Below are 23,184 nucleotides of genomic sequence, written 5' to 3' on the forward strand. Positions count from 1 at the left end.
TGCTTCACTACTAGTACTACTACTACTGCTTTGAGGCTGTGCTGTCACTACTTATTCTGCCCAGCTTTGTGTGTATCCCAGAGAGCACCTCTTAGAGGATGACATCTTTTCCGTGGTGGTTGCCTGATGCTCACTCAGCACTGTGGAAAAAAAAATTGCATCTGATGTTCCGTTGGGCTCTGAAGTTCCCTGTTCAGCTCGGATGGGAGGCATTGAACATGCTTATTACATTGCCCAGCCATTGCATACACTAACAGAACGTCTTCTGTATTTGTATATATTCCATTAGTAGATCTAAGGAGCAGTAGAAAGTCAGTGCAACATCAAGCCAGCTGTTTGAAGTTGTTTTAATGCTAAGTCAGGTGTCATAATACAACTGGTTGTTTTCATAGGTGGTCAAAGAACCTTAAGAGGTTCAAAGACTAACAAGAGGTTAGTCTTTACACACACTTAATGAAGGGACCTGGCTTGATCTGTGTGAAACAAGCTGTGAGTGAAGCACAGTCAGTGCAATCACACTTCCCTGTAAAGTACTGTCAGGAAGCCTTGGGACAGCAATATTGCCTGTTGATTTTGTTTTCTGAACGCTGGGAAGGATTACACAGGATGTATGCCACTGTCTGGACATCATGGCCACCAAGGATGGGCTGATTTCCATTGCAGTGACATCTGGCACTCTGGGAGTACCTCCCACTGCAAGGCTGAGAATCATTTGAACAATCGGAATGATTTAGGTTGGAAAAGACATTCAAGATCAAGTTCAACCATTGACCTCACCTCCTGAGCCCCAGGGGGGACTTGTCCCCTAGCGCCACATCCACACATCCCTTAAATATCTCTAGGGAGGGGACTCCATCAGTTCTTTCGTGTCTCATTCCAATGCTTGATGGCCTTCTCCATGAAGAAATCCTTAATATTCAATATAAACCTCCCAGGCACAACTGGAGACAGCTTCCTTGTGCCTTACATCCAGATGTGGTTGGAGGGTTGCCTCTGTCATGCACTTGCATGCAAAGAGGTGCCAGAGGGGCTGAGTGACTTTCTACAAAACAAGCTCAGCTACTACATGATATCAAAGACACTTCAGGCAGTGGAAGAACAGTTCTTGTCCAGGAAGAAGAACACCAACTAGGGACCTGGGAGGGTGGGCATGGTCAGCACTTTTGTCAAAGACAGTTGCTGGGCACTCTGTCTCTTGTTATTTCCACTACACACTCTGTGATGTGTTTCACTTGTGAACTGAATTCTTCAAAGCTCACACGCAATATTGAAGAAAAACCAGATGGGATATAAAGTTAAATGAAAGTTTTTCTTATCTTCTTTTTATTGATGACCAACAGATGGTGGGAAAAAGATTAGGCAAGTCTTGTAACTTTGGTTTTGAGGTTATTCTTCAGCTTTTAAGTAGGAAATCAAAGCTTGGCTCAAAATATCCTTTTCACAGTAGCATATATTGCAGTGTAATGTCATGACAGGCTAATTGCTGATAAACACTATGAGCTAGCAATGATGGATGGGGCAGAGAAAAAGGATGGAGCAGATGACCTTGGAGCATTCAAAGGTAAAAAGACACAAGGGCTCAATTATTCCTTTCCCTGCACTCCCTCTGGTACCTCGATACTTGGTAGTACCATTATAAATTAAGGCAGACCTTGGATCTGTTTCCCAAAGCAGATTTTCTGTACACATTTTTGGGGGGAGTTGTCTTTAGGGAATCTCAATGGTAGGCACAAAGTGTCAGTAACCTACAGGTTGGTAGAATGATCTCATAACAAATCTGAAGAGCAAAGAACTGCTAATGGTCTTATCACACAAATTACATCAATATTGAGTAAAATTGTAATATACAGTGGGTCAATCCGGATATTCCTATGCTAGCAAACTTCATTATTACTACTCCGTGTGTTTTACCTTGGGGTAGATTTTTAAAGGATGCTCTGTGAGTGTAATAGCAGGGTTTTACCTCCTGTCTATAAAGAAAAACAACAAAATAAACAATAGCCCCAAACAAAAACCAAAAAAAACAACCCCTTGTTTTTTTGTAGGGATACCATCCTGAAAATTGGATTTTGGCAAGAAAATATTGAAGGGATAAAAACTAATTTTATGTATTTTTTTTTAATGTAGTAATTATTAAGTACCCATGCAAAACTGATGCCCAGCATCTGTTCCAGTTTTTTCACCAGTACACTCCTTGAAAACTTGTGCCAGGAAGGGTCCCAGGAGCATGCTTGACCCAAAGGCTGTGAAATGTCACTGAAAGCAGTTGGGACATCAACTTGCTTAAATGATTTGATGGAAAGAATCCTGTTGATAGGAATAGATAACACAACAGTTAAGACTCAGCATTTTGTCCTGCAAGTGATGTCTTTTAATTTCCTGAATTCAAGTTGACAAATGGATCTGTACCACGAGAGCTGTTGTGATTGCTTCTGAAATGCTTTCCCAGAGCCTAATGCACCTGCTCGGTGAGAGCCTCCTAGAGTACAGTTTTATCTAATTGTGACGAGGACAATTATGAAACGCATCCATTACTTAGATTGCATGAGTCCTGTCAAAATTGGGATCTATTATGTGGGGAATGATACATGCATCGGATACTTCTTTTTTTAGCAAGCTCGTTGGGAAACCATAGCAGATGAAAGGTAGGGATTGGTAGGAGAGATACATAATGTGAGGGAATATAGGGCTCACAAACACTTTGCTTTTATGCTTCATCAACAATTTTATGCTTCTGTCTCTGTTATATGATAAAGCTTAGAGTGCTTTAATTAAATTAAAGACCCCAAGATGGGACTTGAGTAAGAAATGTATTTATTAACATTATACTGACTGTTTACCTAGCTGTGATTCTGAAGTTTTAAAAAATGTTAATTACCGGGTTTCCTGGTAAAGACAACGTGAAAATTTATATATTGCTTGTAGAAGCATATGTTATTTTACAGCTTCTATAACTGTATGATCCAGGTAGAAAAAATATCTTTCTAACTTAAAAAAAAAAAAAAAAAAGATATTTGAAAGGCAATTCACAAAATGATTTTAGTAATACATATTAAAAATCATCTGTGTTTTGTTCAAGTGAGTGCTTACTTGTGACATTCTTGAAATAAACAGTTGGTTAGAAAAGTGGAGTCACATACAATGTGCCGTAATCATTAAGGACTTGATGGATATATATTCAATATAATTCAAAGAAAATTCTGTGTCTGAGTCATGACTTGCGGAAACCTCAGCTGGTTTCAGTGCAACATCGATGTGCAGGAAGGCAACAGCAGCAAAGTGCAGGTCTGGAAGTTTGTCTGTGTTGTTAATGACCTCAAATGGAGCAGAGGAGAGCGCTGACCCCACCTCAGTGGTTGTGCTGCTGCTTATCAGGCTCAGCGTCAAATAAACCTTACGAAGATTTAAAGCCTTGGTGCTAAGGGTCCAGCTGGAAATGCATTTCTGTTACGCATTTATAGCAACGTGATATTGCCTGTTAACCAAACGGGATTTAAAACACTTGAGCCATTGTGAGATGCAATTTTCATGGTCTAATACTAATTTTCATTGATCATTTTTATGACACAATCATTGTCTTTGTAATACTTGGCTTTTACTGCAGACTTGATGCCACCACAATTCGGCAATCTAATAATATGTGAGTTACTAATGGGACAGCCTCAGGGTCTCTGCGTCGCCATCCTTTAGGGCTGGTGTGCACCGATCATCAGCCTCCTCAGCTCTCAGGAACGCCTGCTGCATTCGGAGTTCAGCTACAAAATATTTATGGAATCTGATACAGAGGTAAACTGAATTCACACATTCGGGATCAGCGCTTTCAAATGTGAACAGAGGTGGTGTGAACATGGCTGTACCTGGAAGGGAATTATTTTCTCTCTCGCTGGAAGAGATTTAATGTGAACAGTAAACAACGAGTGTATATCAAATGCCATAGAGGAAACGGAAGAGGTTTTAAATCCTAGAGTGCAGGTGACAGTTTTACTGGGACACACACAGGTCAGGAAGCTGTCTGATATAAACTGGCTGGAATTGAGGAATTTATAGAAATGCTGGCAGAAAATCCAGCCTCACCGGTAGCTTTGGAGGTGGTCGACTCCGTGCACATGACCGGTAGCACTTAATATGCTCTCTCCATGTATATAGATAAAATCTGGGTGACAGCTGCGCTGATATAAAAGTTAAATCTCATTAATGGACACCGTATTTTCTTCTAACAGTCTGAAGTTTTAAATGTTGTCATTTACTTCTGGCTGGTGTAAGGAGGACAAGAAATGCATGCATTAAGGTTTCTCTGCCGTCACCCTTCTAGGCATAAATATGTGATAGGAACTTTTACCGGCTGGAATGGCTTTTCTGACAAATCATTAAATCTTCTTTCTCAGGAGTTAAACATTGCATCTCTCCTGGCCCTGGTGAATGAGTGACAACTTCTCCTGGATGCTAGTCAGAGGGAAAGCAAAGGGCTGCATCCTCCCCCTGGCATGTGCTGGCTTCGTGGGTGCTGCACCAATTTCCATCGACAGCTCCTGGCCCAGTGGCTATGAAATGCTCACTGGGTGAAAATAGCCGAATGGTTTTCAGGAAGGTGCCAGAGAGAAAAGCAGGCGGTACATCCAAAACAGTCCTTCCCTTAATTAGTGCTTCAAGTGATGCCAGGCCGTACGATGTGTGTCCCATTCTTTAGGATTAATGAGCAGCTACCATTACATTTTTATCACTTATGGCTTGGCAAATATGCAGGGAAATGAAAATGCTACGGAAAAAATACAGCTTAAAACAAGTGCTATTTACTAAAGAGATAATTGGTTACATGCAGCCTCAGGTGGAGGCATTACAGTGGCTGCTTTTAATCAGTTGTTCCAACATATGTTTGCAATCCTGATGTATCTATGGGACTATCTTGCTGTGACCATGACTAATTACACACACCAATCATGCATTGCTTTTGGTTATAAACCAGCTATAGAGCTAGAAAGTGCTGATACAGAGTGAAGCCTGGAGTTTCGCAGGGCTCTGAGTCTGTCAAATTAGTGTGGCAGAAGTCTCTGTCCTGAGCTTAGAGCTGCTGAACTTTAACTTCTCTGTAGCATCTTCCTCACTTCAGCAGGTGTCTCCATGGACCAGGTACTTGCAGCTTTATTTTTCACCTGCTCTGCTCCATCTTGCTCAGCTCTGGGTTTGTTGTTTGTCTCCTGTGCATAGGCTTTGGATCTAGGGCTGCTTAAGGCAGAAGTCTGCAGCTATTAAAATCTTGTCAGGGTGTGTGTGTATTTATTTATTTATTTTTTTTTTGTAAGATCGAGTCCTGAAGCACAACATTTCAGTGGAGTGATAGTCTGTGGTTCATTTAATGCTTTTTTTTTTTTTTTTTTTTTTAAAATAGGTCTGCTTTGTGGAAATAGGCCCAGGATTATGAGCAGGGTCTTGTGTATATGTGCAGCACCCTCGATTGTAATGCGTGCAGTAAGCACAAATGAGAGCTTGTTGCTCGTGTGCAGTTTTTTTTAATATCAAAACAGATGGAATCTATCACGATCAGCTTTAGGAACAAACTAATTTAGATCCTCTCTTTTCCTTTAAATAACTTGGGGGGGGGGGGGGGGAATAGAGGATTTATTTCACATAATCCTTCCAAGCAGAAGATTTATGCATATATATGTATAAGCTTTGTTTTGTGAAGATTAAAAGCTATTAATAAAGGATCAAGAACACTGAAGTTAGCAAGTGGCCGAAGGAGAAATCCCTTCCTGCAGTGTTCTAGCAGCAAAAGTTGCTTGCCCAGATATTGCAGATGCTCGTCCAAGTCCCTCTGCCTGCACAGAGCTGAGCCCGTGCGTCCCAGGATGGGGATAACCATCACTGCTGCAAAAATACCTGGTGAGCTTGTGCATGCTTGGTCTCTTCTGCTGACCTGGAGTTAATAAGTGAAGAATCACATTTCAGATGAGAATAAGGCTGTGCATATTGTTTCGGGTTGTCTGTAGGGATTGAAATCTCTGATGAAAAAAGCAACACCTCGAGCAGAGGCTGCTTCCTGCAGGTAGGATGGAAACTGGCAGCACCCCTGACTTTCTGGTAGCCCAGGGAGGAGGAAAGTGTTTTGAGTAGGAGAAGAAGAAGGCAACAGAAATTGCCACAAACAGAGGCTGGAATTAGGTTTTGTTTTCTTTATTTGGAGGAAACAGTTCAATGACTGACTCACCAGATCTAAGACTGGGGGCTGTTGTGACTGTGGTCACCACCTTCACGTTGGAAGGAGCCAAGCCCCTGCTCTTCTTACTCTCCCATTTCTCTTTTTTGACCTGAGAGAGTTTAGCAAATTTTTACTGAGGTTTTAGCAAATTCAAGTTCAATTCTCTAGTAGTTTCAAAATACATCCTTTGGTGAATTTTCTCAAAAAAATTTCCTTCTTTTAGTTAGTAAGTGAGCATATAGTAGTGATTTAATTTTGAGAAGCCAGTAGGCATAGCAAAATCATGATCTGATTAATCTAAACTAATCAGCACTGTGACAACTTTTTTTTCCCCACACTGAATGCAAATCCTTGGTAACACAGAATTGAGATGCTTGAATGGATCTAGAAATTACAAAATAAGAGCATGTGCAAGCAAAACAATTACACGCCTATGGACTGAAACCCCTTCCCTCCCTGATGAGTAAACCACACAATCTGAAACAGAAGAGGGAAGGCACTACCAGGCTAGCTTTTCAGCTGCTGTAGCTAGGTCTCTTTTATCAAGAAAGATGTTGATCTGTGCCACCTGAGGGCATAGGGGAAGGAGGGAAGGTGTATGAAATTTTTATAAGCTTTCCCATAAACACCACAGTTTGTCTCTGTTTTTCATTTGGAAGCACTAGGGATTCACGTCAGAGTTTTGTGTTTGGGGTCTGCAGCTTGACATCTCAGCTGCTCAGAGAAGGTGCCAGTTTGGCTCTTTTAAAGGTTGACTGTGTGTATATAGTCTTAGGTAGATTTATTCTTATATTAAATGATGACAGGTTAAATTCTCTTTCAGCTTCTCTGCTGGCCAGGACTAGTGGGATCCTGTAGAACAATGATTGGAAGCAGGGTCGAAGCGAGACATGCTGCATTTTCCAATGAAATGGAGGAAGATTTCATTTCTATGGAAGATCTGAGATTCAAGAAGAGCTCGGTTTGCTTTTTCCTTTCCCATCTGTGAAACAAATTACCTGAGAAACCTCTTAGTTTAGACTGAAAGGTGATGCAGCAACCAATTTGAATAGATCAGTGACCCCAAAAGAACAAATATAATATTTCAGAGGAGGTTTCTCCCATACATTGTTAAATGAAACCCCAGCAGTGTGTGTGAACTGTTCAGGGGGACCCTTGGTACATACCACTTCAAAAAAGGCAAAAAAAAAAATAAAAGCCATGATGGCAAGTACAGGTAGGTGTTGAAGGGAAGGTGCTGTTTCCACCTAAAGTTTAGGTGCAAGCAAGTTTTTTTTTTTTTTTTTTTTTTTATTCTTGAAGCATCCAAATTCATCTGTGGAACTGGAGTGTTGTGACCATCTATCTGTTGTCACTCTTTCAAGATGTCTTTCTGCCTGTAGGTAGGAGCTTTAATGAGTCAAGAGGGAAAAATGTTGAAGGAATGGAAGTGAGTTCCCACTTGCAGACAGGGCTGTACCTCCTGCACAACTTCAGCAGCATGGAGACACTGGCTCTGCACTGCTTTATCTCCCACAAGGAGTTTCCATCATCCTCAAGCATGGGGCAATCCTAAGAGCTTGTGGATAATGTCTGAGAAGGGTGAAAGCTGTGCTTTCTGTGTGCTACTGCTGCAAAGCTCTCTCCTGATCTGCTTGGGCTCTGGATCAGGCTTGTCCCCTGCGTTTTATGAGTTGTGCCACTTAGGTAAGCCTGTTGCTTGGGTGTGTTTTTTTTTTTTTTTTTTTTTTAACAGTGGAGCTTTACAGGGCAGGTGAGTGAAGATGTAATTGCATATAGGGCAAGATATAAAAGGGGTTGAATGGAGAAGTTTGTGTGTACACGTACATCTACACAGGGACTGGGAGATGGGGGGATTCTCCACCAGAGATAAAGGGCTGGAAAAGGATCAGGGTGCGGCAGAGAAAAGGACAAACTAAAGATGGTATCAACCAAGGGCAGGGAATAAAGGTTCAAAATATCATGTTGGCCAGAAGTGTGATGATAATAGAGCAGATGTGCTGTGTGTGAAACAAAGCTCACTCACTTCTGGCCTTGCTCGATCCCAGGAGCTCAGCCCCAGTGTGCGGCACTGCTGCTGCTCAGGCAGGACTGGCAGGTGGTGCTAATTAGGCTGGTGTGTTTTATGATGGTACTATTAAGCAGGGTTATTTATACTATCATACTTCTCATTTTATCACTTGCTGACTTCAAAGCATTCTCCTTTTGGATAATGAAGCTGGATGTTTTCGTACCTTGCAATGTCCCATTACTCTATGAAGACACCGACGCCGGTAAGGTACGGCGAGCTGACAGTTTTATTCATTGACTACCGCTAAATACTCATAGTCTGTATGGAGCTATTATGTGTTGTACTTTAGATAATGGGCTGTAAATAATAACAAAATCGAGTTGCTGAATGCCCTTATAGGTGACATTAAGTTTCATGAAGATATACGTAAAAGCCATGCAGAAATAATTTCTGCAAGACAGCCTTAATTTTCAGCCTCAATTTCTAAATATTGCCTATTATGTTCCATGGCCTCTGGAGATTTCATTTTTATTCAATGGTGACAAATGAAATTTCTTTTTAAGAATATCTGTTCACCAAAGAGGCCTGCATGGTATTTCTGTGTCATCCTGGGAGCCCTGGAGCAGCCCACCTGGCTGCCTCACCCCCGTGCAGCTGAAAAGCAGGAGCTTTTAACGCTAACAGCAGAAGATTGGTGAAAGTTGCAAATCTGACCCAGGAACATTTTATTCTTTTCCCTACTAAATGCTGATGGACACTCATTACCAATTCTCAGTAGGAGTTATCAGCCTAATAGGTTTCATTCCTCTGGAGGGGCTTAAAAAAAAGTTTGCTTTCATAGGTAGCTTCACAGAAAGATCCTGACAAGAAGGAAGCCGCGTTGAAGGCTGTTATGCCAGTGGAGATGGCTGCTCCTGCCTTCCTCTGCTGAGTGGCTGGGCTGTTAGGAAATGCCACATTGCCGTGTACTGCTTGTCCTTGCCTTCATACTCAATCTTTATTACTGTGCAACGTTAAAGAGAGATCTTCAAATTGTAGCTGGTAGCAGCTCTCTAAACAGGGCTGTTGGGATTCAGTAAGAGCAAATCTGCCAAAGAATATGAAAGTAAGTGAATAAGAGGAGGAGGCAAAAGAGCTGAGAGAGGAACAGAGGATGTGACCGTGGCCAGTTGTGATCCTGCTGGCCTGGAGGTGTGTGTAGGCAGAGTGTGTGGAGCCAATGCCTCCAGCAACACAGCACACTGGACAGGGTGAAGGTGTGCAAGGTGAAGGGCTGTTCTTGGGAACATGGGGCTGGAAGATCTTACCTGGTGCTGGCCTTCAAGGAAGTGATATCCCACAGGTCATCTTTAGATAGATTAGTCCTCTTTTGGAAGTGTCCTGGAGAAGGAAACAATCTTGTGTGTTACCCAGATGAGGAAAATCCTGACCTTGCTGACTTGACTGCAGAATTCCTCCCAGCTTCACTGGATTCAAGGTTTTACATCTATGAAATTTCTCCTATATAGGCATACACACATGTATAAACAGGCACACATCTGTCAATTCATCTATACACACAATAACACACATCACCATCTGCCCATTGTTTTCTCTCTAACCCTATCCTTGAGGGACCTCAGATCCCCCCCATAACTAAGTTCTTGTGTCAAACACTTGTTTAGTTTGGTTTCCCATACATTCCTGTCTTTCTCTCGTGGGTCTCTTACTTTCTTATGCGATGTCCTCATTTTCCAGTTAATGTAGTAGTTGCTTGTCTCTCAACTCCTCTTCCAGCCATCTTCTGCCTTTGGTACCCATAAGAAGGCGTCAGATAACTGAGTCTTGCTGATGAAAAGGAAACGTCCAGTAAGTCTTTTGTGAAATACAGCTTCTTGCAGTAGGTTTAGGTGCTGTTCCAAGGGTGAATGGCTTTGTGCTGCTTCAGGAAGCAGGTGCTCAAAGTCTTTAAAAAGTTGTGAATTCAAATAAAAATAAATCTTAAACATTCTCTGATGTTTTGTGGAAGGCTCAAAGGACTGATGGCTCTGTGAAGCAGCTGAAGAGCAAGGAGAACAGTAGAAGAGGAACAGCTGAACAGCAGAGAAGTCAGAGTAGTCATCTCAATGAACAACCAAGCTTTGCCCATGGTGAAATAGGATCTCATGAGAACAACATTTTGTGATTTCTCAACTTCCTATCCACCTACCACACTTTGAAGCTAACACTTTTGACTTTTCTGGAGCTAAGAACACGTAGCATAATCCTGGTACAGGAGAAGGTTTCTTCAGAATGTGATTACTGCTCCGTGCCTGAAGGGTATGAGAAAGTGTCCTGAAATGGCATGGCCTCAGCTCTGGCCCATCTCCGGGAAGTCCCAAGTGGTGGCTGAGGACAGGGTGCTCCTCCCGTTCACCGCACGCCAGTCTTACCTCTGCTGGAGGCCAAGCAGTGCAAAGAGCAATTTGCTTAACCGTGGCTGGTGAACTTCAGTGCCTCCATGTAAAATCCATGCACGTAATGACTTCATGTACGTTTCCAGAAGCTAAAGCCTGAGATTTGGCTCATTAAAATCCAAATGGCGCACTAGTAAAATGAAGTCTACCAATATACCAGATTTGTGCACTGGAAAGTGGGATTCAGTCAGATCTCCCAGTCGTTTATGAGCAATAAATACTCAGTAGCTCAGAATACATGCTTTCCTACTTTGTGCAGGTTCTGGAGGGAAAACCTTCTGTTGCACATGTTATAAATGGCTCAGGATTCAAATTAGGATTAAATAAAAAAAATAGGATTTATTGAAAGAATATAAAGGAATAGAGGTAAGCAAACAGCGCTGGGTGCACCGGGAGTCTCCGCTCCACCAGGACGCACACCAGTTACATCAAGCAGCTGATTTTTATGCTCCTAGACTAATACATATTCATTACTACTTCTAAAAAAAATAGATTATTAAAATTAGCTTCCGGGGTGCAGTCCCTCCTACTGGAGCATGCGCAGTCTCCTCTGGGGTCTCTTCTGGGGGTCTCTAGGGGTCTTTCATGCTGAAGGCTCGTAGTCTTCCTCTCCCCCTTTGTACTTACTGGGCACCATTCCAAGTTTATAGAACATCCTCTTCAAGTCTTGTCTCCCAGCCGTCCTTCAGCTTCTTTCTGCTTCCTCTTTATCTCTCGGCCCCCCCTAACCAGATACCAAAGATCCACATAGTATCCCATAACAGTCACTAGTTGTTATCAGTTGTTCTGAAACTCCCAGACACACGAGTAATTAAAACATTCTTCCCCAGCCATTCACAGACACATCTATAGCAGTGTTAGAAATAGAAGCCCGGAATAACAAAAGCAAACAGGTTCATAAATTTGAGAAGTGATAAATTGACTAGAATGAGGGGGAGACTGGGACACACTGCATCTGTGGTTCAAGAATTAAATTGCCAGTGCAGGGCCCAGAGGCAGACAGGATTCAAACAGAATTGTTCTTTATGGATACGAATTGTTAAAACATTCCTCACACACACAAGGACAGCTCTTGCTAGTGCTGAGGACACTCTTGTGGGCAGCATTTGGTGCAAGTGGTGTTAGATGTGCAGCACTGACCTGCAGCAGCCCTGGGGTTTGATGTACCACTCTTCTACGCTAACTCCCTTAAAAGCAGCTGGAACAACCCATGTGCATCATCTTGCTTGTGTGTTTGTGTCCTGAGAGTGCTTCCTGCAGCTCAGCCGAATGTGCAGAGCCCCTCGGTGGAGAGGGGAGCGCCACCAGGGAATAGCAGGGAGCAGCTTTTCTGCGGTGGAGCCGCCAAAGTGGCTTTGTTCCGAGTGCTTTGTTTCAGTGCTTCCTGAATAGGGATGATATTACTCGCAGGCTGAAGAGCTTTGCTGTTTGGAGCGTAAGATGGTTTAGAATTGGGCCCAATTTATATGGAATGGGTTTATTTCTGCAGTAATGGCTTCTTCTAGGATAAGAGGCTTTATAGCCCTTCCCTTTGGAACCGTTGTCGCTCTGACTAGGCTGTCTAGACAGCTCGGTTTTCAGGCATATTCACCACACCGTGCCTCTACAGCGGGTAATAATATGTCAAAGCCATAATATTGCCAGCTCAGGCGTGCTCCGAAGGGGGAAGTGATTCTGTCTCTTCTTTTCACAGGGAGGAGTGGAAAAAGTCCAGCTCCTGTTAGTGCTGTGCAGGAGGGGAAGGTCCATGGTCTGCTGCTCTTGTGGTCTGTGGTTGGGGGACTCTCAGACCCGTCTCTCCCTTAAATGCACGCTGCTTTCCTCGGGAGCACTGCAAGAAGGAAAAGAGCAGGGCAGCTTTTAGCTGTCTACTTCAAATAATGCGTTATTTAGAACAGATTTTCTTCTTGGGGGAAATAGCTGGTGATTATGCTATGAGATTAGTTGCCCTCAGGAAAAGCTTATTCTGTTTCCTTACCAGTTCTGGATTCCAGGTCAGACAGAAGATCTTCACAAGCCTCATCTTGTTTTGTGTGCCCTTTCCTTCAAGGACACTTCAGAAGCATGGAATGGTTTGCTGTGCATGACCTGGCCGAGCTGAACAGCACGGTGAGGTGGTGGGCGATGTTTTCCCATGCTTTGAGTTCTGTAAGTGCATGTTTTTACTCCTTTGACAGCTTGGTGAGAAAGAAAAATAGTGTAGAGGCATGATTATTTCCAAGTAGGTGCCCACTGTGCCCTTCTGCACAGCCTTTGTGCTTTTAGGGAGTGTTCAAACAACTTCTTTTAGCTTATATTAAAGACACTTGGAAATGAAGTACAGAAGACACTATGCAAATAGATTTTGGAGGAAGGCTCCTGTTTTCTAGACTACTTACAAATATACATTGCACAGCTCTGGTCAATAAAATTAATCATGGATCCAAAGTTTTACCACCTGCAATGGGATTTCTGCACTTCCCATAAAAACGACTAGTAGAATTTAAGATTTGCAGGCATGTGACCTGCAAACCCCTTGGGGAGCACAGAAATGCCCCAAAGCCTTTGGATACCAGCAGTGGACTCTTGGCTGTAGAACAGGGTGCAGTCTGGAGTTCACACATGGGCTGGGTTCCCAGTGCTCCCTCAGTACGTAGTGGGGGGAAAAAGTAGGTACTGCTGGGATATATCCCCTTTTAGGCACTGGGAAAGTGGATGGTAATATTGGATGTGATCCGTCTATTCTGGATCACTGACTCGAGTATCTCTGCCAAGGAGACTGTGGCACATAATCCCTTTCAGAAAAAATCTGACTGTAGTTTAAGACTCTACTGCTCTTCAGAGAGGCTGTTGCAGCATCTCTGCTTTGGTGGCTAAAAACTTTAATTTCCAGTTAACTGTATTTACAGGCACTTTCAGATCATTTGTTGTTATGCCAAAATCACTGTTTTAAATGCATATTTTTTTTTTTCTAGTAGTGATGTTCTGAGGTTGTTGAGGCTTTGTTTTGTAATAAAAAGCAAAAGAAACGTTTGTGGTGGTTTATAGCTAAAATGAGGTGGAGGTGAGACTTCAGGGCATCTCAGAATCTTGTCGGGAACCAAAACAGGTATTCAACTTAAACATAGCACTTCCTTTGATCTGGGATACACGGACTTGAGTTGCTAAGGTCCTCTCTGATGGTCTCTCCTGGCCAGCTCTCCTGTATGCAAGGCAGAAGCAGAGGCAATGTCCTGTTGCTTAACGATGCAGCCAAAATCTCTGAGGTCTCTTAAAGTTCAAGCACTTCTCAAACAAATATCTAGTGCTTGATTTTGGTTACCAGCAGAGATGATGCTGTTGCCCAGCTATCAAGCCTCTGCCTATTTAAGGAGTACATTAACTGAAGGACATACATAAATCCCTTTTGAACAGAATCAAACCCACAGTGATTACACAAACCCAGTCATCCACTCCCTGGCATCCCCTGGGAGCACCAGCATCTGGCGTCGGCGCCTGCTCTGAGCAGAGATGCTCTCACAGCCTACAAACCAGCATCCTGTGCTACCTCTCTGAGTAATACCAGGGCTAAGGATTGATCTGGTCCCTGCTTAATGTTCTCTTAGTGAAAGTAATTAAAATTTTCCAAAAGTAAACCAAATCAAGCCAATTAAACTGTAATGTGATCAAGGCTTGACTGAGATTTATCATCTTTTCCGTGGCTTGAAATGCTGGCAGCTGGATGAATGCAGCAGCAGCGATGAGTGTGCACGTGTTAGATGGGACTTGACTTAAAGCACAGATCTGCCTGAGTAACTCAAAGCAAAAAAAAACATGTTTGAGGTTTCTTCATTTCTTTTCAGCTTGTCAGGGGATGTGAAGTCCTGTTTTTTTTTTTTTTTTTTTTTTTTTTTTTTTTTTCTCTCCAGGTCATGTAACTGTATACTGTATGTCCAAAAAGAGCTGGTACAGAGTTCTGTATGGATGGAGTGAGTCTGAAGTAGGAAGTCTTCTGTACATTGGTAAGAAATGGTTGCACCTCCCCTTGCTGCAGGATGCCTACAGGCAGGTGCCACGCTGCATGGTCAGTTGTGTGGCCCCCTATTGCACCCCTCTGTGCAGCTGAATGGGGCAGCCAGCAAAACAGACTTTGACAAACAACGCGTGTTGTTTCTTCTGCTTTTCTTATGCCTTCGGGGGTGAGGAGGGTAGAAAAGGTATTTCAGAAGCTTCCCTGAAATTAGGGAACTCCTTCCTCTTCTTAGTGTTTTGTGTTGTAGATCAATATATTTTAATTTACATTTTGAGGGTACCTTTAAAAAGGAAAGGTTGCGGATGGTTTTTATCAGAATGAGGAGGCTGAGATCCCTTACAATGCAAAATCTAGTCTTTCAACACGACTTTCTCCATGGCATCTGAGCATGTTGCTGTTTAGTTGGAATAGACTGTGCAAGAGTGTGTGGCCTTCTGATTTTGAAGGACAAATGTGTTTTTGTTTGAGCCTGAATGAGGCTACAGCTCGTGATGTCCCAGACACATGCAGGAGTCACCTGCCTGCTGGTGCCCTTCCAGGCCAGCGGTGGCTGTGCCCAGGACCCTGCAGGCACGAGGAATTGCCGGCTCTGAGCACAGTCCTTGTGTCGGATTGGTGAAAGGGGTGAGAGAAGCCCAAGGTGATAGTACCGAATCCATATGCAATGTAGGATAACTGTGTGTAGGACCTGTCCCACAAACGCCCAACCAAAGCCTGCTGAGGACACTGTGTGTGTTGGCCTCAATGTGCAGCTTCTGTCCCCTCCCTCCCATCTGGTACCTTCCTGAGCTTCTGGGGCATCTTCCGTCTGTGCTAGGCACCTCACTCGTGGCTTCTTGTGTCTAAAGTTAGCTCCGTGTTGGAGGAGGTTGGTTTTCAGCTCCTCGTTCCTTAAATACCCTCCAGAGCTGTGGCTGTGAGACGTTAACAGAAATTAGACCTGTCAACTGCAGACTGTCTGAGCGTTACCAGGAGTCCAATAACTTGGATTAACATTTATCTGCCAGAGGTGCTCTGGGTTGTCTGAGTGCCTTCCCTCCCTCATGCTCATTTTGGTGTGCTGAAGGTGTCGGATGCAGCTTTGTCCTTCCTGCGCAATGACCTGAGGTGCAGAAGGGTCCATCCCTCCTTTTCCAGTCCTGTTATCCTGAGGAATTCAGTGCCTTGAATGAGGCACTGGCAGAAGAAATTATTTAAACTTAATCAGTGTTAATTTCTTCAATGTTTATTGGTATAGAAACTAGAGCGAGTGTCTCCTTCTGCCCAAATGTCCACCCAACGCTTGGTGTAAGGCTTCCAGACTAACTAGGTGATGCAGAAAGGGTTCAGCAGCTCTGAAAGGCTGGAGGAATGTCCAGCCCCAGGAAGACCTTGTGCACATGATGATCAAGTGGTGACGTGGAAGAGGCAAATTCCAGTTTTTCCATGAAACAAACCCATTTTGCTGGATAGAGCTCTGACTCTGAGCTTTGGGCTAAGCAAGGGCAGCTCAAGAAAGAGGGAGAAGATGCTGCAGCTTTCTCCAGTTCTGCATTGCTCGGGGATGTGTGGAACTGTTCGGTCCTGCCCAAGTTGTGGTAACCCTAGGTGTGCCCTGAGCAAGTCTTTGGGAACCAAGATGACTTTATTGGTGAAAACACAGCCAGTAGAAGGCCTTTGCTCCTTTTTGCCTGTGTGGTAGATGTATGAATATTATGAAGATCTGCATGTTGGATTTCTCTCCTGTTATGCAAGCAGAAATCTAGCCTAGCCGAAATTTACTGGAGTGAGACTGCTCTCTTAGCTTGGTACCGGTTGTTCTTCAGTCCTACTCAACTGCCCTGTATTTCTCTATTAACTGTATTTTTTTTAAACTATATTTCTACATTTCATGCTTCAGAACTTGTAGTGAGCATGCAGAGCAGGGAGCTTTGCCACATAAAATATTAGCGAATTGCCGAATGCTCTTGAATGGAGGCTGGGATCAATTTGCAGCACGGTTCTTGAAGTCTGACAGCTCTTGGAGGCTTGCAATAGCCAAATGTGCGTGTAGAGCACAGCTCCAGTGTGTGCTACTGCTGCTGACTGATCATCTCAGCATGCCCTGGTCTCTTGCAATGCACTTGACAGGTATTCCTGTTCCTCCTAGTGAGTGATTAATGTCTCGTCTCATGCAGCCCACCACATGTGTCTGCTTCACGAAGCTTCATAGGGATAACAAGGCCTTAGACACCTGGAGAGGATTGTTCTGGGATGGAGCAGTGGAGCTCTGGGTAAGTCCTCGAGTCTGCCCTGTGCAGAAGGAAAGGAGACAGTGTCCTGTCCTGGCTGGCAGCTCAGGGGCAGATCTTGCTGCCCAGCTGCTTCCTTATCCATACGAATGTCTGAGGGCTTCCTGGCCATAGCTGCCAACCTGTGTTGGGCAGCAGGCTGTTGTCAGAAGTCCTGTGAGTTCCTGTCCACCTGTGTCACCCAAGTTGTAATTGGAAAGCATTGGATGAACCAAGATCAATGTTGTTGCTGTTGCTTTACAGCCAGTCCTCCCTCTTGTTTCTCTGCGGAGAAGACTTAGTGCAAGCCAGGTTATTGCTCTGCAGGGATAAGAATGTCTGGGCCAGGCAGGTGCATTGGCCTTCTGCTGCAGTCCCCGTGCATTTGAAGATATTTTAGTTCTGGAAAGAATCTGGATATACTTTAGGCAGTAAGATTTGCTTGTTGATCCACTGCCTCGTGCAGGTCACCGAGAGGCAGCTGGGGCAGAGGTGGAAGGGTCAGAGGGGTAAGGGCTGTGCCAGGCTAGATGGCACTTGAAGTGTCCCTCTTAGTACTGAGCTGACACCACCTGGAACTGCAGGAAGCCTCCCGACATCTCAGCAGTGCAGACACAATCCCCCAGATGCATTTTGCTGCTCCATCTTTTAAGGCTGACTGAAAATGTTGCTGGTGGGAGTTGTTTCCATCTGTTTACCAAGGGTATCCTCATTGGGAAAGCTGATTTTGGGGAGTGCTCAGTGCAAATGGAAGGAACTAATTAACTGGAATTAACTGGGATGCTCACATAAGTGTCTAGGAGCTATTTTTGTAAAGATGAATGCTACACTGGGGGAAATTAAGGTCAGAAGTACAGGAAAAAGTAGATACGAGAAGAACTGATAAATCTGCTGGTGGTGAGGGCTTGCAAAAACCCATCCACTCACTGAAGGACAGGCTCCTCTTGGAGTCCAGTATCCAGGACCGTGAGCTCGCTCAATAAATTGGTCCTATCCACAAACAGCCAAAGCCTGCCGGGAGGTCCCTCAATCACATTAGCATTGGGAAGGGGACTTGCTGCTTTCCTGTGCTGAGAGGTGACACAAACAGACCCCATGCCTTGGCCTCGGTGTGCTGGGGATGAGGGAGGGTGATGAGTGTGGCTGGTGGGGAACACAAAGAAGCCTTTTCTGTGCTGACTTTATCAACAATCTCTCCACAGGAATCCCAGGGCCGTACTTACCCCATAACCTCATCCGCAAATACCTCCTCCACGTGTTGAAGGCAGCAAGAAGGATTGTCACACCAGAGTTGTTGCTCTTTGTGGGACAGCCACAGCATCCTACAGTGACCAGAGAGCCTCCTGGAAGCAAGCGGGAGAGGGAGCAGTGGGTGTGATGTGAAGGAGTGCTGGAAGAGTGACCGACGTGATGGAGAGCAGCCCTGTCATGCTGAGCTCTCAGGATATGTTTGGGTAATCCTAAAAGACTGCTTGGAGAAGCAGAAAGACACAGGGAGATGAAGAAAGCAGGAGGCTGGCACAGCTGGCTGTGGAAATGATCAGAGGTAAAAAGCTCTCACAGAGGAAAAGCAGATTCTTGAAGGGAAAGGAATGTAGAAAAGTAAACTAGACATGGTGAGCAGGAAAAAAAGAAATGTGCTCTGTGATGTCAGTTTTGGAAGACTCTAGGTTTTGTTTGTACTTGCAGGCTTTCAAAACTTGCTTTGCTGTCTCTCTGCGGCAAGGGATTTGCTGAAGTGACAATCACACTGGCTGCAAAACACGCAGTTAAAGCTCTGTGTGGCCCTAACAAGCTGTGGCTGCCAGGACGTGAAAATGTCCTATTTTCTGGCCATGTTTGGGGTATTCCAGAAGGCTGACGCCTATTGTGAATTATTAAAGCCAGTGAATATAATGTCCCCCATTTCTGTGACCAGAGTTCTGGTAGAAATTAGGGAATGGTTGACCCATGCCACTGTAGCCATAGGGAAGATGTTGGAGAATATTAACATTTTCTAAGCAAAATCATCCAGAACAGCAGAAGAGATGCCAGCAGATATAAGGAATGACACAGGTGAAGGGTTGCATGGTCAGAACTCCTCAAGAACTGTTGTTGAGGAGAGTCAGGCCCAAAGCAGAGACAGCTGAACCACTCAGGAACACTTTCTGTTATGGGGCTTGGAGTAGATAGTTGAAATGAGGAGATTTGGGTTCTGGCTGCTACAGGCAGTTGTCTAATCCCTCTATTCCTGGGCTACACCTATGGTAGTTTAGGTCAGGAATATTTTTCCACCTCTTTTTCGAAGCATTTTTCCAATCCCTGGCTGTGATGTGATGTAAGTCTAAAGGTAGGGGGATAATTATTCAGCTGCCTATGCAATCTGTTTGATCTCCCTCGTCTAATCTCCATTATCTTCAAAAACACGCAATAGGTGCTTTTGGTGCAGCCTGTGATCAGAAGCCACGCACAGAAAGCAGAAAAGTAGGGCACCTGGCCATTTTCAAAGGGAAACTGCAGTCTGTTCCTCGACTGCATCCTGATCAGAAGCAGGCTTTTTCCATCTACAAATGGACTTTCATCTCCCTTTCTCCTTACCCGTCATAACAAACAGCTTTTTTTTTGGTGAAGCTGTCATGGCTGTTCAAAAGGCTTCTGTATCAGAAGTCTTGGGATGAAGAGACAGCATCTGGGGATTGCCTGCGAGAGCTGTGTTTAGCGCGGGCTTGAGAGGTTTTGCTCTTGCACTGCAGTTTTAAAAATGCTTGTGGGGTAAAACATTTTGATCAATTATTACGATAATGACACGAGAGTGTGGAATTATGAGCATAATTATAATTACCATTTTTATGCACAGTTAATTAATCATAAAATACTACATTATAGAATTTTTCTGTTTAATGAAATTCATTATAGAGGCCCCCGAAGCCTTAAATTTAATGTTAAACAAATTAAACCTGTGTCCGGGGCTAGGGCTATTAGCACAAATGTGGCCTTGGATTAGTTGCTCCAGCAGGACACAGCGAGCCATTAGCCAAAGGAGCAACCCTTCCTGACCACAGGTACCTGCTCCAGAGGGAGGTGAGCTGGTTTTTGGTTACCCTGGTGTTATCTTGGGGTAGCTCATGTGCTGGTCATTGAAAAGGGTGAGTTGGTGAGCCTCGAGCCCAAGAGTTTGGAGGAGAGCTTGTGCTGGCAGCAGGAGGCTGGTTCCCTCAAGGTGCTGGAGCTAAGGGGGCTGGAGGGAAACCTTCCCTCATCTTACTGGGCGTAACTTCTTGTCTGTGGTCCGGTTTTCAGCTCTCCCATAATGCTGTAATGCAAAGAGAGCAGAGTGTGGAGGCATGGTTAGCTTGCCTTGCAGAAATACTTTTACTACTAGATACTGAACTTTACAAGTGCTGCATACCAAAGACTTATGAGGCACCTCCTGGAGCATGCTTAGGGTGTGGAAATTCCCAGTGATTTCAGTTGCACTTCTTTGAAAGAGGTAAGGCTAATTTTTGGGATGGGAAGGCCAGTTGGCAGTAGGTGGCAACCAGCATCACTGTCATTGCTTTGCAGTCAAATTTCCTCCAAAGGACTGTGCTAATTGAAGAAGGCTGTAGATAATTCCTTACACAGCAGCAAATTGAACGGGCATCTCTGTCTTTGTGAGCTTGTTCTTTTGAGGTAGGTGCCAGTAGGCAGGGGACTGTTCACAGCATCATTCACCAGCGTCGCTCTGGGATTAAAGGTTTTTTTTTTTTTTCTTCCCTTCCAGGCACTAGTGCTATATTGCACCTCTGCACATGGCCCCGTTGGTCCATTACAGCTCTTTGCTGGAAGGCAGCTGGCGTCCAGGTAGCTCCATTGGAGGTGTCCGTAGTGAGCCAAGCAGCAAAAGGGCCACAAAACAGTGAGTTTCTGCGTGGGGAACTTAATTTCTGATTTGGGGACTAATCCAAGCTGAAGGACAAGTGTCGTCTTCCCTTGTTTTTAGGCATGGGTAACGTTGTGTCTGAACCTGGGCAAGTTTTCTAGATGTCTTTGTCATTTGGCCTGTCCTCCCCATTACAGGGCACAAGGGGGCAGCCCCGTTTCCAGATCCATTTGGTTGTTCTCATCCCCGTGTGCTGCAAAAAGCTCTGAAATGAGCACATTTGGAGATGCTGTTTGGTTTTGTTTTTACCGGTGTCTTTCTAATGGAAAGAGCTCTTTGGAGGTACTAAATTATCAATTTTCTCACAGGTACCCAGAGTGCTGATTGTTACGGTTGTTTTTATTGATGTCTGGTCTGGAAACAGATTGCAGGTTTTGTTGTTTTTAATATAATGCGACGTGTCTCAGCATGCAGCCACGGGAATGTAATATAACAGGGAATCGGCCTGCTCGGAAAGTGCAGCCGTGGGTTATTGCCCTTTGGCTGGAGACAGGCTTCATTTTTTTTTTTTTTTTTTCTCCTTTGCAGCTCTCAATCAAGGAAAGTAACTCAAACCTTTGGCAAATTCTGTGTTTGTAACTGCATCGTTGTAACACACACCAGCACCATACTAATTCATTCTGTGGGTATCCCAAACCCATCTCATTCTTGTTTTGACAATCTGATGGTATATGATACAATATCTGATAGGAAGTTTAGAGGCAGCTCAAGCTTTCCTCCATGCCTCAGGAAATCTGGTTTTATCCATGTAAAAATTTTTGGGCAGCACAGGTAAACTTCTGATGGTGGCAAAAAAATTTTTGAGGTGGAAATGGGAATGTTTGGGGGCTGGGAGGTGCCAGTGGTTATTGGGGTGGCTGCAAGGTTTCTAGAGGGGAGCAAATGTGATGGTGGGGGCAGCAGCAAGGGAATGTTGGAGGAAGAGATCTGACAACAGCCAGTCTGGACAAGATGAGGGCAGGGAGAGACCTGGAAATGCATCTGTGGAGCTTTGGAGGCCCAGCAGGATGGGAGCAGGTACTTGAGGCACTCAGCTTTGCCACCCACTGCCTCTGGGAGGGGGGAAGAGTGCCGTGGGTACAGCTCGGTGCAGTGCTCAGCCGTCTTGAAGCCAGCACCTACAATTGCTGATCTTGCACTGGCTTTTGCGAGCTGCAAAAGAACATGAGTTGTTAGCATGTGTCCTTTCACAGTTCTTCTGAACTCTTTTTCATTTTTTTTCTCCATTGTATCAGAAGGGCTGCACCGATTCCTTGTTGGAAAGGAGAGGGAAATGCTGAACTTGTGCTGTTGAAGCTGATGTCAAAACCTCGGTGTTTTCCAGTCAGTGACAAGGCAGAGGCTGTGGAGAAGGATTGCTGGCACCTCCTCAGGGCAATGCAGTCTGTCTGTCCTGCCTGCCCCCAGCTGGGTGGGCTCAGCCTGGATCCCGTTGGTGTGAGGGGATGGGGTGAGCACACAGAGCACTAACAGCACTGCCATGTGCTTAGAAGCACAGGTGTGCTGGGGACGCAGGTGGCACATGCCTGAGGCTGCTTTTGCCTGCGTGAACCTGATATTTGTTGTCTTTTTAACCCGGGGTTACCAACGAAACAAAGATTAAGTGACTGTTTGCTCTTGCTGTGCTCCTGCCTGTCTCTCTGTCCCTGCTGGTAGCTGCTGTGCTGTTTGGCCCTAAGATACGATGTCGTTAATTCTGAGAAGCAGCACCTGAATGGGAGAACAGGATCCTAGCAGATTGCTCATTTGTGAGGCTCCCGTTTTATTGGGCAGCAGGACACCATTTGCTGTGATGCTGTAGGAAATGTGCCTAAGTAATGCATCTCCTGTGGGGGTGATGGGGGAAATCAAGTCCTGGCTGTGCATGCAGAAGTGGTTGCCTACACGTTGCATCAACCTCCTTGTCTTTAAAGTAATGCAATGCTGTCAAAAAGCATAAGGATGGCTTCTCTACGAGACAGCCCTGCTCTCCAGGGGTAGGGTATCCATGGTCTATCCAGGGAGTAGATGCTGTTGGAATAAAAGGAGCAGCTGCTGCTGCTGACTACATTCATGAAGAACTCTGCACTGCTTGTAAGGAGCAGAGCAGCCCTCGCAGGGCTGAACCACAGCCCTCTTCATGCTGCCTGGGTGGCAGGAGGGCTGCTGGCTGTGAAGAGGATCCTGCTTCAAAAATGTTTATGGTGAGCCTGCTCCTTTATGCTGAAAACATTTTTGTTTCCTATTCTGGGCTTTATTTTTAGCTGCTCTGCTGTGAAATCTGTCTCACTTAAATAGACCCCGTTCTCTGTTTTCGGTGGTGCTTCTGGCATAAAGTCAATAAACTTATTAAAGAGGAATCTCTGGAGGATTTCACAGAACTTTCTGAGATTGACAACAGGTGGAACAAATGCATTGTAGG

At 44.6% G+C, this 23,184-nt stretch overlaps 1 long non-coding RNA gene across 3 annotated transcripts in view; it reads left to right on the forward strand.

The window, feature by feature from the left end:
• Positions 1–23,184, forward strand: part of LOC311437804 — a 47,189-nt gene that overhangs the window by 11,700 nt on the left and 12,305 nt on the right. The window contains exons 2-6 of one of the 3 annotated variants that reach the window (XR_014693720.1): positions 14,530–14,622; positions 16,790–16,885; positions 18,085–18,428; positions 20,426–20,533; positions 20,625–20,759. This is a non-coding gene — a long non-coding RNA (uncharacterized lncRNA). The remainder of the gene's footprint in view (positions 1–14,529; positions 14,623–16,789; positions 16,886–18,084; positions 18,429–20,425; positions 20,534–20,624; positions 20,760–23,184) is intronic. The other 2 variants (XR_014693721.1, XR_014693722.1) reach the window with 2 other exon arrangements.

Source organism: Aythya ferina (assembly GCF_964211825.1).
Source record: "Aythya ferina genome assembly, chromosome: 5".
NCBI classification, from domain to species: Eukaryota; Metazoa; Chordata; class Aves; order Anseriformes; family Anatidae; genus Aythya; species Aythya ferina.